This window comes from Sapajus apella, unplaced genomic scaffold (genome assembly GCF_009761245.1).
Source record: "Sapajus apella isolate SASKATOON/1434 unplaced genomic scaffold, GSC_monkey_1.0 scaffold43, whole genome shotgun sequence".
Classification (NCBI taxonomy): domain Eukaryota; kingdom Metazoa; phylum Chordata; class Mammalia; order Primates; family Cebidae; genus Sapajus; species Sapajus apella.
The window spans coordinates 12,795,973-12,808,597 of record NW_022436983.1 but is presented as its reverse complement, the minus strand read 5'-3'; positions in this window follow the sequence as shown (position 1 = coordinate 12,808,597).

Below are 12,625 nucleotides of genomic sequence, written 5' to 3'. Positions count from 1 at the left end.
GAGGCTGAGGTGGGAGGATCACTTGAACTAGGAAGTGGAGGCTACATTGAGCCATGTTCATGCCGCTACACTCCAGTCTGGGCATCAGAATGAGACTCTATCTCAAAAAAAAAAAAGCTGTCAATGGCTCCCATTCATACACTGGATCTATTCAAGCTTCAACACTGCACTGATTCTAGGAAGCCTACTCAGGTAGAGCTTAGAGCTGCCTGCCTCTTTTCATTGTCGCACTAGTCTGCCTACCCACATTGAATTCTCTACCTAGTACTGAAACACCTGGCTACAGATGTTATCTGCTAGAAGTTGCCCCTTCGTCTTCATACTTCCAGTGAGAGCACCATGCTTTGGACAGTAGGGTCTTCTATGAAATATTTGTTGAACTGAATTGAATTCATTCACCTATTTATTTGTTTATTTTTGAGACAGAGTTGCACTCTGCCGCCCAGGCTGGAGTGCAGTAGCTCTATTTCAGCTCACTGCAACCTCCGCCTCCTGGGTTCAAGCAATTCTCCTGCCTCAGCCTCACAAGCAATTGGGATTACAGGCTCCCACCACCACACCCAGCTAACTTTTTGTATTTTTTTAGTAGAGATGGGTTTTTGTCATATTCGCCAGGCTGATCTTGAATTCCTGACCTCAAGTGATCCACCCACCTCGGCCTCCCAAAGTACTGGGATTACAGGTGCTGTTTAACTATTTATTATTTGCAAATTTAACAGCAAAACTCTGTTGCACCAGACTTTGCTAGGAGAAGTCTCTTCCTTCAAGATAACTTCTTCTATGACCACCATTCTCCTAGTTCTCTTATTTATTTATTTATTTATTTATTTATTGAGACTGAGTCTCGCTCTGTCACCCAGGCTGGAGTGCAGTGACGCAATCTCAGCTCCCTGCAACCTCTGCCTCCCAGGTTCAAGCGATTCTCCTGTCTCAGCCACTGGAGTAGTTGGGATTACAGGCACATGCCACCACACCTAGTTAATTTTTGTATTTTTAGTAGAGATGGCGTTTTGCCATGTTGGCCAGGCTGGTCTTGAGCTCCTGACTTCAGGTAATATGCCCGCCTCGGCCTCCCAAAGTGCTGGAATTACAGGTGTGAGCCATTGCACCTGGCCCTATTACTCTTATTTCTTAAATTTTTATTTGCTTTTCCTTTTTTAGAGAGGTGGGGTTTTGCTATGCTACCCAGGCTGGTCTCGAACTCCTGGGCTCAAGCCGTCCTCCTGCTTTGTCCTCCTAGAGTGCTAGGATTACAGGCATGAACCACCATGTCTGGCCCCTTCTCCTAATTCTCATCAGAGCTACTTACCAGATGATTTGTGTTTTTAATAATTATTTTTTATTTTAATAACTGTAATTATTTGCGTGTCTTTTGGATTTGGGCTGTGAGCAAACTGAGAATGGAGGCTGTGCCATTTCTGTATCCCTAATGCTTAGCAGAGAGTTTGGTATATGTTGGATTCTCAATAAATACTTGGACATAAAAATGAATAAATATATAAACAAATGATTTGGTGAATCAGAAAGAGAAAAAGTCCCTGTTCTGGGTAAACTGTATAGTGTAACATTTGTGTTGAAAAAGAAAATTCAAGGCTGGGCATGGTGGCTCACCCTTGTAATCCCAGCACTTTGGGAGGCTGAGGCAGGCGGATCACCTGAGGTCAGGAGTTTGAGACCAGCCTGACCAACAGGGTGAACACCCATCTCTACTAATACAAAAATTATCTGGGCATGGTGGTGCGCACCTGAAATCCCAGCTATTCCGGAGCCTGAGACAGGAGAATTGCTTGAACCCGGGAGGTGGAGGTTGTAGTGAGCTGGGATCACACTACTGCACTCCAGCCTGGATGACAGCGTGAGACTTCGTCTCGAAAAAAAAAAAAGAAAGAAAGAAAAGGAAAATAAACTTCACTAAAATACCTATGACATGGCTGGTGTAATGGCTCATGCCTGTAATCCACTTTGGGAAGCTGAGGTGGGAGGATCACTTGAGCCCAGGAGGTCAAGGCTGTAGTGAGCCATGATGGTGCCACTGCACTCCAGCCTGGGCGGCAGAGCGAGACTCTTTCTCTAAATAAATAAATAAATAATACATACGATGTGTCATAAATAGCTCCAGGCACTTCGCATAATTTCATTTATCCTAACAGCAGGTTGAGATTAGTATCTTCATTTTCAGATTTGGAAACTGAGTCTCCGAGAAGTTAAGCAACACAGAAGATGCACAAAGCTCTGCATTGTGCCGATTTAAAACTGACAAAGACATTTTTATTGGATTCAAGAGAGTTGTAAACTCTTGCAGAAGGTAGAGAGCAAATTGCAAAAGCAATCGGAGGCAGATGTGATAGCATGAATCTGGAGCCAGGCTCTCTGGGTGCAGATCCCAGCTTCCCCATTTCCTAGCCTTCTATTATTCTCTTTTCCCACCATTCCTTCCTCAATACAATGTTATGTTCATTGCTGTGTCCCTAGCCCTACAACGTTATTGCGCACATAGTGATTGCTTGATAAATATTTGTTGGTTGAATGACTAAAATGAATGAAAACGCTGGAGTTTTTATACTTCTTGAAGAACAAAGATTAATACAAGTGGGGAAAAATACTTTTTTTAAAAAAACAGCAATACATTCATTATATGCCTCTTAGTTATTAAATATTTTTTTTAGTTACATTCAGAATGATTAAAAATAGGTTTCTCATTGCTGGGATTACAAACATGAAAAGGAGGAAAGCTAGAAAGAACTCTGAGCTGGCCGGGTGCAGTGGCTCACGCCTATAATCCTAGCACTTTGGGAGGCTGAGGTGGGTGGATCACCTGAGGTCAGGAGTTCAAGACCAGCCTGGCCAACATGGAGAAACCCCATCTTTTTTTTTTTTTTTAAAAAAAAAAAAAGAACTCTGAGCTGCTGGATTGGAATTGAAAGTGTCAGTATGACCTCGTGGTATTTAACATAATAAAGATAAGAAAGTACTCAGACGAGATAGTGACATGTCAAAGTATTTTATTTGTTTATGTTATTTAGGGACAAAACCTCATTTTGTTGCTCAGGCTGGAGTGCAGTGACACGATCATCGGTCACTGCAGCCCCAAACTCCTGGGCTCAAGTGATCCTCCCACCTCAGCCTCCCAAGTAATTGGACTATAGGCACATACCACCTGGCCCGTTGTTAGAGACAGTCTCTCTCTGTCAGAATGCAGTGGTGTAATCTTGCAAGCTCCACCTCTCAGGCTCAAGCGATCTTCCTACCTCAGCCTCCCAAGTACCTGGGACTACAGGTGCATGCCACCACACCTGGTTGATTTTTGTATGTTTTGTAAAGATGGGGTTTCACCATGTTGCCCAGGCTGGTCTCAAACTCCTGGGCTCCAGCAGTCCTCTCACCTCAGCGTTCCAAAGCGTTGAGGTTATAGGCGTGAGCGACCGCGCCCAGCCCGAACTGCTTCAGTAACTACAAACTGCCTAAAATAGTGCTTGGCTCCTAATTGGAATTCTTGTAATTCATTATTATTATAACACTTCTCTTAATTGTCTGGAACAGGTTTCACAAAGATAGAAGTTTGCATTTCAAATGAGTAAAGACAGACTCCTATAATAGAGCCAACATCTTTTTACACTGTATTGAAGAAAAATAAAAAACCAAAGACTGTTACATAGATAGCCTAGACTTTAGTCTCAACTGGTTAATCAACTAAACATAAACTCTTTGTTTAGTTTACTGGGTTGTAAATTCAACTTCATTAATATCACTTAATTAGAATGTTCTATACCTCAGCACCTGGATAAATACAGGTCTTTTAGATGCCAGTGACTTTTTTCATGGTTTCTCTTCAATTAAAAACTAATTTCTTCGGCTGGGTGCAGTGGCTCATGCCTGTAATCTGAGCACTCTGGGAGGCCAAGGTGGGAAGATTGCTTGAGCTCAGAAGTTTAAGACTACCCTGGGCCACATAGGGAGACTCTGTCTCTACAAATAATGAAAACATATAGCTGAGTGTGGTGGTGCACACCTGGAGTCCCAGCTAGTTGGGAGGCTGAGGCAGGAGGATCACTTGAGCCCAGGAAGTCAAGGTTGTAGTGAGCTGTGATCATGCCACAGCATTCCAGCCTGGATGACAGAGCAAGACCCTGTCTAAAAAAAAAAAAAAAAAAGGAAGAAGAAGGAATAAGAAGAAGGAGAAGCAAAAGGAGAAGGAAAGAAAAGAAAATCCTAATCCTTTTCTTAAAGAAGAGTCACATTTTTTTTTTTATTGTTGTATTACATTTCTTCTTTTTCCAAGAGGGGTCCTATATCATGTTATTCCTTCAGGAATACGTTCAGAGTCAAAATCTACTACACAACTGCTTTGTTTGGTTCCAAAGCCCAGGGACCCCCTCCCCTTTTTAATGTAGGTGTATATATGAAATATTCCAAACATTCAGAAAAGTGCTGAAAACATGGCCAGGTGTGGAGACTTACGCTTGTAATCCCAACACTTTGGGAGGCCAAGGTGGGAGGATTGCTTGAGTCCAGGAGTTCGAGACCAGCCCTCGTCTCTACAAAAAAATCAAAAAATGAGGCACGAGGATAGCTTGAACCCAGGAGGTTGAGGCTGCAATGAGCCATTAATGCATCACAGCATTCCCGCCTGGGTGACAGAGTCAGACCCTGCCTCAAAAAAATAAAATTTATTAATTAATTAAAAATTTGTTGGGTGTGGTGGCAGGTGGCTGTAGTCTTAGCTACTTGGGAGGCTGAGTCCAGAGGATTCCCTGAGTAAAGGAGTTCAAGGCTACAGTGAGCTATGATCACACCACTGCACTTCAGCCTGAGCAACAGAGCAAGACCCTGTCTCAAAAGAAAAGTGATAAAAAACATATATACAGCTTCACAAATTGATGTAAAATGAACATTACTAGAACCCCAGAAGCCCTTTCTCTGTGTGTTCTTCACCAGATCCAAACTGCTCCCTTCTTGCCAAGGGAGGATAGCATAACCACCATCTTGACTTTTTTTTTTCCAGATAGGGTATCACTCTGTTGCTCAGGTTGGAGTGCAATGGTGCAATCAAGGCTCACTGTAGCCTCAACCTTGAGGGCTCAAGCCTCCCGCCTCCAACTCCCAAGTAGCTGGGGCTACAGGCACATGCCAGCATGTCTGGCTAATTTTTTGCTTTTTACTTTTTGTAGAGACAGGGCCTGCTTTATTGCCCAGACTGGTCATGAACTCCTGGGCTCAAGTGATCCTCCCATTTCAGCCTCCCAAAGTGCTGGGATTATAGAAGTGAGCCACAGCACCTGGTATATCTTGACTTTTATATTAACCATTTGCTTGTTTTTCTTGAAGTGTTACTACCTGGTTGTATATCCTTAAGTAATGTAGTTTAAATGACAGGGCATGGTGGCTTGCTCCTGTAATCCCAGCACTTTGGGAGGCTGAGGCAGGAGGATCACCAGGTCAGGAGATTGAAACCATCCTGGCTATCACAGTGAAAACACTGTCTCTACTAAAAATACAAAAAATTAGCCCGGCATGGTGGCATGCACCTGTAGCCTCAGCTACTTGGGAGGCTGAGGCAGGAGAATAGCTTGAACCCAGGAGGCAGAGGTTGCAGTGAGCCGAGATCACACCACTGTACTCCAGCCTGGGTGACAAAGCAAAACTCCATCTCCAAATAAATAAATAAATATTTATTTATTTTATATACAAAATAATTTTATATGTATACTGAGAGAGAGAGAGAGAGAGAGCTTAATTTTGCCTAATTTTGAACTTTGCTTAAATGAAATCATATAATCTATATGTTGTGGTATTCAGTTTATCTTCCTCATCAGTATCCATGCTTTTGTATGGAACTATAATTCATTACTTTTCATTGCTGTATCATATTTCATTATATTCTGTCCACAATGTATTTATTCTGCTGTCCATGAATACTTGAGTTGTTTCCAGCTTGAGACTATTTTTTTTCTTTGAGACTGAATCTCCCTCTGTTGGCCAGGCTTGAGTACAGTGGCATGACCTCAGCTCACGGCAACCTCTGCTTCGTGGATCCAGGAGATTCTCCTGCCTCAGGCTCCTAAGTAGCACAGACTACAGGCGTCCGCCACCACATCCAGCTAATGTTTGTATTTTTAATAGAGACGGGGTTTAGCCGTGTTGGCCAGGCTGATCTCAAATTCCTGACCTCAAGTGATGTGCCCACCTGGGCCTCCCAAAGTGCTAGGATTATAGGTGTGAGCCACCGTGCCTGGTCTTAGCTTGACATTATTGCCAACACGTCTTCTCATTCTTGAATGTATATCCTGATACACACTGGCATTGATATATACATAGACAGGGTCTCACTCTGTTACCCAGGCTGCAGCGCAGTGGAATAGTAGGCTCACTGCAGCCTTGACCCGTCGGGCTCAGGCAATCCTCTACCTCAGCCTCCTGAGTAGCTGGGACCACAGGTGGTGCATGCCACCCTGCCCAGCTAATTTTGTATTTTTTTGTGGCGACATGGTTTTGCTATGTTGCCCAGCTGGTCTCAAATTCCTGGGCTCAAGGGATCCACCCAGCCTCCCAAAGTGCTGGGATTATAGGTGTGAGCCACCATGCCTGGGCCAATTGGCATATATTTTTATAGAATATATAAGTCAGGAGGGTGATAGGGCGTGCATACCTTCAGCTTCACTTAATATGGCCAAATTTTATCCCAAAGTGATTGTACCAGTTTACATTGTCCCCAACAGGGGACTATTCCTGTAGCTCCACGTCCTCACCAACAGTTGGTTTGTAATGACTTCAATATTGTTGCCAGTCTGGTAGGTGTGTAGCAGTATCTCATTAGTCCTTGCTCTTTCCTGTGAGTGAGCCACTAGTCATGTACTCTGAATATATAATGTAGCAGGACTGGGGGATTCCAATCAAATCAAAGGGGCCCTGAAAGAGCAGGGAAGATGACAGGGACATTTTGCTAATGTAATGCCTTGCCAACTTGAAATAGGTGTGCTTGGTTAAATAGTGTCCCCCCAAATTTGTGTCCTTCCTAGAACCTCACAATGTGACCTCATTTGGATATAGGGTTGTCAAAAACGTAGTTGGCGGAGCGTGGTGGCTTATGCCTGTAATCCCAGCACTTTGAGAGGCCAAGGCAGGTGGATCACCAGAGGTCAGGAGTTCGAGACCAGCCTGAAATTCCTGAATTTCACCATGGTGAAATTCCATCTCTACTAAAAATACAAAAATTCTCTGGGCTTGGTGGCAGGTGCCTGTAATCCCAACTACTAGGGAGGCTGAGGGGGGAGAATTGTGTGAACCCAGGAGGCAGAAGTTGTAGTGAGCTGAGATCACACCACTGTACTCCATCCTGGTTGATAAAAGCAAAACTCCATCTCAAAAAAAAATGTAATTAGTTAAAATTAGGCCAGGTGCTGTGGCTTACACCTATAATCCCAGCACTTTAGAAGGCCAAAGTGGGAGGATTGCTTGAGTCCAGGAGTTTGAGACCAGCCTGGGAAATATAGTGGGACCTTGTCTGTACAAAAATTTTTTTAAATTAGCCAGGCATGGGAGTGCACGCCTGTAGTCCTAGCTTCTTGGGAGGCTGAGGTGGGAGGATCACTTGAGCCTAGGAAGCAAAGGTTGTAGTGAGCTAAGATTGCACCACTGCACTCCAGCCTGGCGACAGTGAGACCCTGTCTCAAAACCAACCAACCAACAAACAAAAAGCTTAGCTCATGCTAGAGTGAGAGGCACACTAAACCAAAAAGACTAGTGTCCCTATAAGAAAAGAAGAGACACAGAAGACACAGGGAAGATGGCCATGTGACAACACAGGCAGACATTTGGCTTATGTGGCTATAAGCCACGGAAGACCATGGATCGCCAGCAAGCACCAGGTGCTGGGAGAAAGGCGTGGAACAGATGCTGACTTTGAGCCCCCAAAAGGAATCAGTCCTGCTGACACCTTGACTTCGGCCTTCCAGTCTTCGGAACTGAGAAACACTATATTTCTGTTGTCTCAAAACCACCCAGTTTGTGGTCCTTTGTTATAACATCGCAAGAGAACTAATATAGCAGGGAGCACGCTGGACTGGAGATCATGAGAATTGCAGCCCAGTCTCTACCCCGCTGTTAACTGGCTGTTCTGTACATGTGGCCACTCCTGTCTTGTCATGTGGGCCTTTCTGCGGACTCTTCTCTTTCGATTTTTTTTGTTTGTTCGTTTGTTTGTTTGTTTGAGACGGAGTCTCGCTCTGTTGCCCAGGCTGGAGTGCAGTGGCACGATCTCGGCTCACTGCAACATCTGCCTTCTGGATTCCAGCGATTCTCCTGCCTCAGCCTCCCGAGTAGCTGGGATTATAGGCACCTGCCATCATGCCCAGCTAATTTTTGTATTTTTAGTAGAGACAGGGTTTCACAATGTTGGCTAGGCTGGTCTCAAACTCCTGACCTTGTGATCCGCCCACCTCGGCCTCCCAAAGTGCTGGGATTACAGGCATTAGCCACCACAGCACCTGGCCTCTTTTTTTTTTTTTTTTTTGTCAGTCTTACTCTGTTGCCCAGGCTGGAGTGCAGTGGCGTGATCTCAGCTCATGGCAACCTCTGTTTCCCAGGCTCAAACACTTCTCCCACCTCAGACTCCCGAGTAGCTGGGATTATAGGCTTTAGCCACCACACCTGCCTTTTTTTTTTTTTTTTTTTTTTTGGTAGAGACCAGGTTTTGTCACATTGCCCAAGCTGGGCTCAAGTGATCCTCCTGCCTCAGCCTTCCAGAGTGCCTGGGTTACAGGCATGAGCCAACAAGCCTGGCCTCTTTAGATTCTTGTATAGTGAGTCATGCACCGCATAATATTTCTATCAAGTTCCATAAGATTATAATGCTGCATTTTTACTGCACCCTTTCTATGTTTATATATGTTTCTGGCTGGGCGTGGTGGGTCACCCCTGTAATCCCAGCACTTTGGGAGGCAGAGGTGGGTGGATCACCTGAGGTCACCAGCCTGGTCCCGTCTCTATTAAAAATACAAAAATTAGCTCGTTGTGGTGGTGCATGCCTGTAATACCAGCTATTTGGGAAGCTGAGGCACGAGAATCGCTTGAACCTAAGAGGTAGAGGTTGCAGCAAGTGGAGATGGTGCCACTGCACTCCAGCCTGGGTGACAAAGTGAGACTCTCTCTCCAAAAAAAAAAAAAAAAACCTGTATTTTTACTGTACTTTTTCCATGTTTAAATATGTTTGCATACACACTTGCCATTGTGTTACAATTGCCTGCAGTGTTCCGTACAGTAACGTGCTGTATAGGTTTGTAGCTTAGGAGCAATAGGCTGCGCCGCATAGCGTCAGTGTGTAGTAGGCGCTCCCGTGAAGTACGTGAAGTACGCTTCCTGATGTCTGCATGACGACAAAGTCGCCTAACGGTGTGTTTCTCAGCCTGTGTCCCCGTGTTTAAGTGACACATGGCTGTGCTTGCTGCCTCCCCTTGGAACTTCAAGCCTCAGGCTAGGAAGGGCTCCCACTGTTACTAACTCCAGGGTACTGCACCATTCCTTGTTGCTTGTACACAGCCCTTTTATTAAACTCTCATCCATTTTTCTCCTTTATTTATTTATCTTTTTTTTTTTTTTTGAGATGGAGTTTCACTTTGTTGCCCAGGCTGAAGTGCAGTGGCAAAATCTTGGCTCACTGCAACCTCTGCCTCCTGGGTTCAAGCGATTCTCCTGCCTCAGCCTCCCAAGTAGCTGGGACTACAGGTGTGCGCCGCCATCCCTAGCTAATATTTTTTGGATTTTTAGTAGTGACAGGGTTTCACCATATTGGCCAGGCTGGTCTTGAACTCCTGACGCTAGTTGATCTGCCCACCTTGGCCTCCCAAAGTGCTGGAATTACAGGTGTGGGCCACCGCACCTGGCCTATCTGTGTACCTATCTATGTATCTATGAATCAATCAATCAATCAATCTATCTATCTATCTATCTATCTGTCGAGACAGGATCTCACTCTATCACCCAGATTGGAGTGCAGTGGGGTGATCTTGGCTCACTGTCACTGCAGCCTCAACATCTCTGACTCAAGTGATCCTCCCACTTCAGCCTTCTGAGTAGCTGGGACTATAGGTGCAAGCCACCACCAAAAGCCAATTGTTTTATTTTTATTTTTTGTAGAGACTGGGTCTCACTATGTTGCCAAGGCTGGTCTCAAATTCCTAGACTCAAGTGATCCTCCTGCCTCAGCCTCCCAAAGTGCCGGGATTATAAGTGTGAGCTACTGTGCCCTGCCTCTCCTCCATTTCCTTTGTATTTTTAATTATCTATTAATGCATGTATTTATTTTTCTTCTCCCATGCCCTTCAGAAATAAACACTTCCCAGTTTGAATGTGCCACCTGTTTCCTGCCAGGACCCTGCCTGCTACATCTATGAGAGGTCCCTGCCCTGCCCCAGTCCCTCCCTAGCCCCTCTCCTCTCTGTTTGCTTCATGTTGCATGTCACAATTTGCAATTATCACTTCTATTTGTTACTCCTCCCATGCCCTCTGTTTCTCCCACCGGACTGTAAACCCCATGAAGGCAGGGACTTCATCAGTTCTGTGTTATCATTATATTCTTAGTTCCTTGAAGTGTCTGGTATATTGTAGGCATTTTATCAATATTTCTTGAATGAATGAATGGAGAGCAGAAATTGCATCTTTTTTTTTTTTTTTTTTTGATGGTTTTGAGACGGAGTTTTTCTCTTTTTACCCAGGCTGGAGTGCAATGGCACAATCTCGGCTCACCGCAACCTCCGCCTCCTGAATTCAGGCAATTCTCCTGCCTCAGCCTCCTGAGTAGCTGGGATTACAGGCACATGCCACCATGCCCAGCTAACTTTTTGTATTTTTTTTTTAGTAGAGACGAGGTTTCACCATGTTGACCAGGATGGTCTCTATCTCTTGACCTCGTGATCCACTCGCCTCGGCCTCCCAAAGTGTTGGGATTACAGGCGTGAGCCACCGCGCCCGGCTGAAATTGTATCTTTTTTTGACAACTTTAGTATTAACCATGGCAGGTATTCAGTGGTGTTCAACTGATATGTTTTCATTTTGTTTTGTTTTTTGAGACAGTCTTGCTTTGTCACCCAGGCTGGAATGCAGTGGTGTGATCTCGGTTCACTGCAACCTCTGCCTCCTGGGTTCAAGCGATTCTCTTGCCTCAGCCTCCCAAGTAGCTGGGATTACAGGCACACATCACCACACCTGGCTAATTTTTGTATTTTTAGTAGAGACAGGGTTTTACCATGTTGGCCAGGCTGGTCTCGAACTCCTGACCTCAAGAGATCTGCCCACCTCGGCCTCCCAAAGTGCTGGGATTACAGGCATGAGCCACTGCGCCAGGCTTCAACTGATGTTCTGTGTTCTCACATGGCCCTACTTTTGAGGCCAGAAGGTCCCAGTATGGGAGACAAGGTTGAGCGTAAGAACCAAATATGACCTCATGTACAATATGTGTTTAAATTGACTGTAGAGAGAGTTTGAGCATGGGGAAATGCTTGGAAAGGTGTGTTTGAAGGTGGAATTTTCGCATTTATTCACATTTAAAGGTGTACATAAATAGATGTGTGAGACAGCATGAATTTGAGACAAATGGCATCACTGAATTAGCTTGGATTTAAGTATGTGAGCTTTAGAGTGAGTCAGTGAAAGCTTAAACATTATAGCTTGAGGCCAGGCGCTGTGGCTCATGCCTGTAATCCCAACACTTTGGGAGGCCGAGGCGGGTGGAACGCTTGAGCTCAGGAGTTCCAGACTAGGCTAGGCAAGATGACAAAACCCCATCTCTACAAAAAAGTACAAAAATTAGCCAGGCATGATGGCGTGCACCTATACTCCCAGCTGCATGGGAGGCTGAGGTGGGAGGATCGCTTGAGCCCAGGAGGTGGAGGTTGAAGTGAGCTGAGATCGTGCCACTGCACTCCAGCCTGGGTGGCAAAGCCAGAGCCTGTCTCAAAACAAACAAACAAAATGAAAGCTTGAGTATGAATATTTCAAAGGCCAACCCGAACCATATATGCATCTACAATAGAGCCCTCTCAGGCTAACTTTTTTTTGTTTTTTGCGATGGTCTTACTCTGTTGCCCAGGCTGGAGTACAGCGGCGCAATCATGGCTCACTGCAGCCTTGACCTCCCAGGCTCAGGTGATCCTCCTTCCTCAGCTCCCCAAGTAGTTGGAACTACAGGTGCCACCGTCATGCCTGGCTAATTTTTGTATTTTTTGTAGAGACAGTGTCTCCATGTTGCCCAGGCTGGTCTCGAACTCCTGGGCTCAAGCAATCCTCCCACTTCAGCCTCCCAAATTGCTGGGATTACAAGCATGAGCCACTGCAGTCAAGTTAGCTTTGATTTTTACCTGGCTTATATGAACTCAGCCATGATGGGGTAACTGACTATCACTTGCCTGGTTTTGTTTGGTTAACTGAAATTAGAGGCTAGGCTCAGTGGCTCATGCTTGCAATTCCAGCACTTTGGGAGGCCGAAGCAGGTGGATCACTTGAGGTCAGGAGTTCCAGACCATCCTGGCCAACATGGTGAAACCTCCTCTCTACTAAAAATGCAAAAATTAGCTAGGTGTGGTGGCATGCCCCTATAGTACCAGCTGCTTGGGAGGCTGAGTCAGGAGAACTG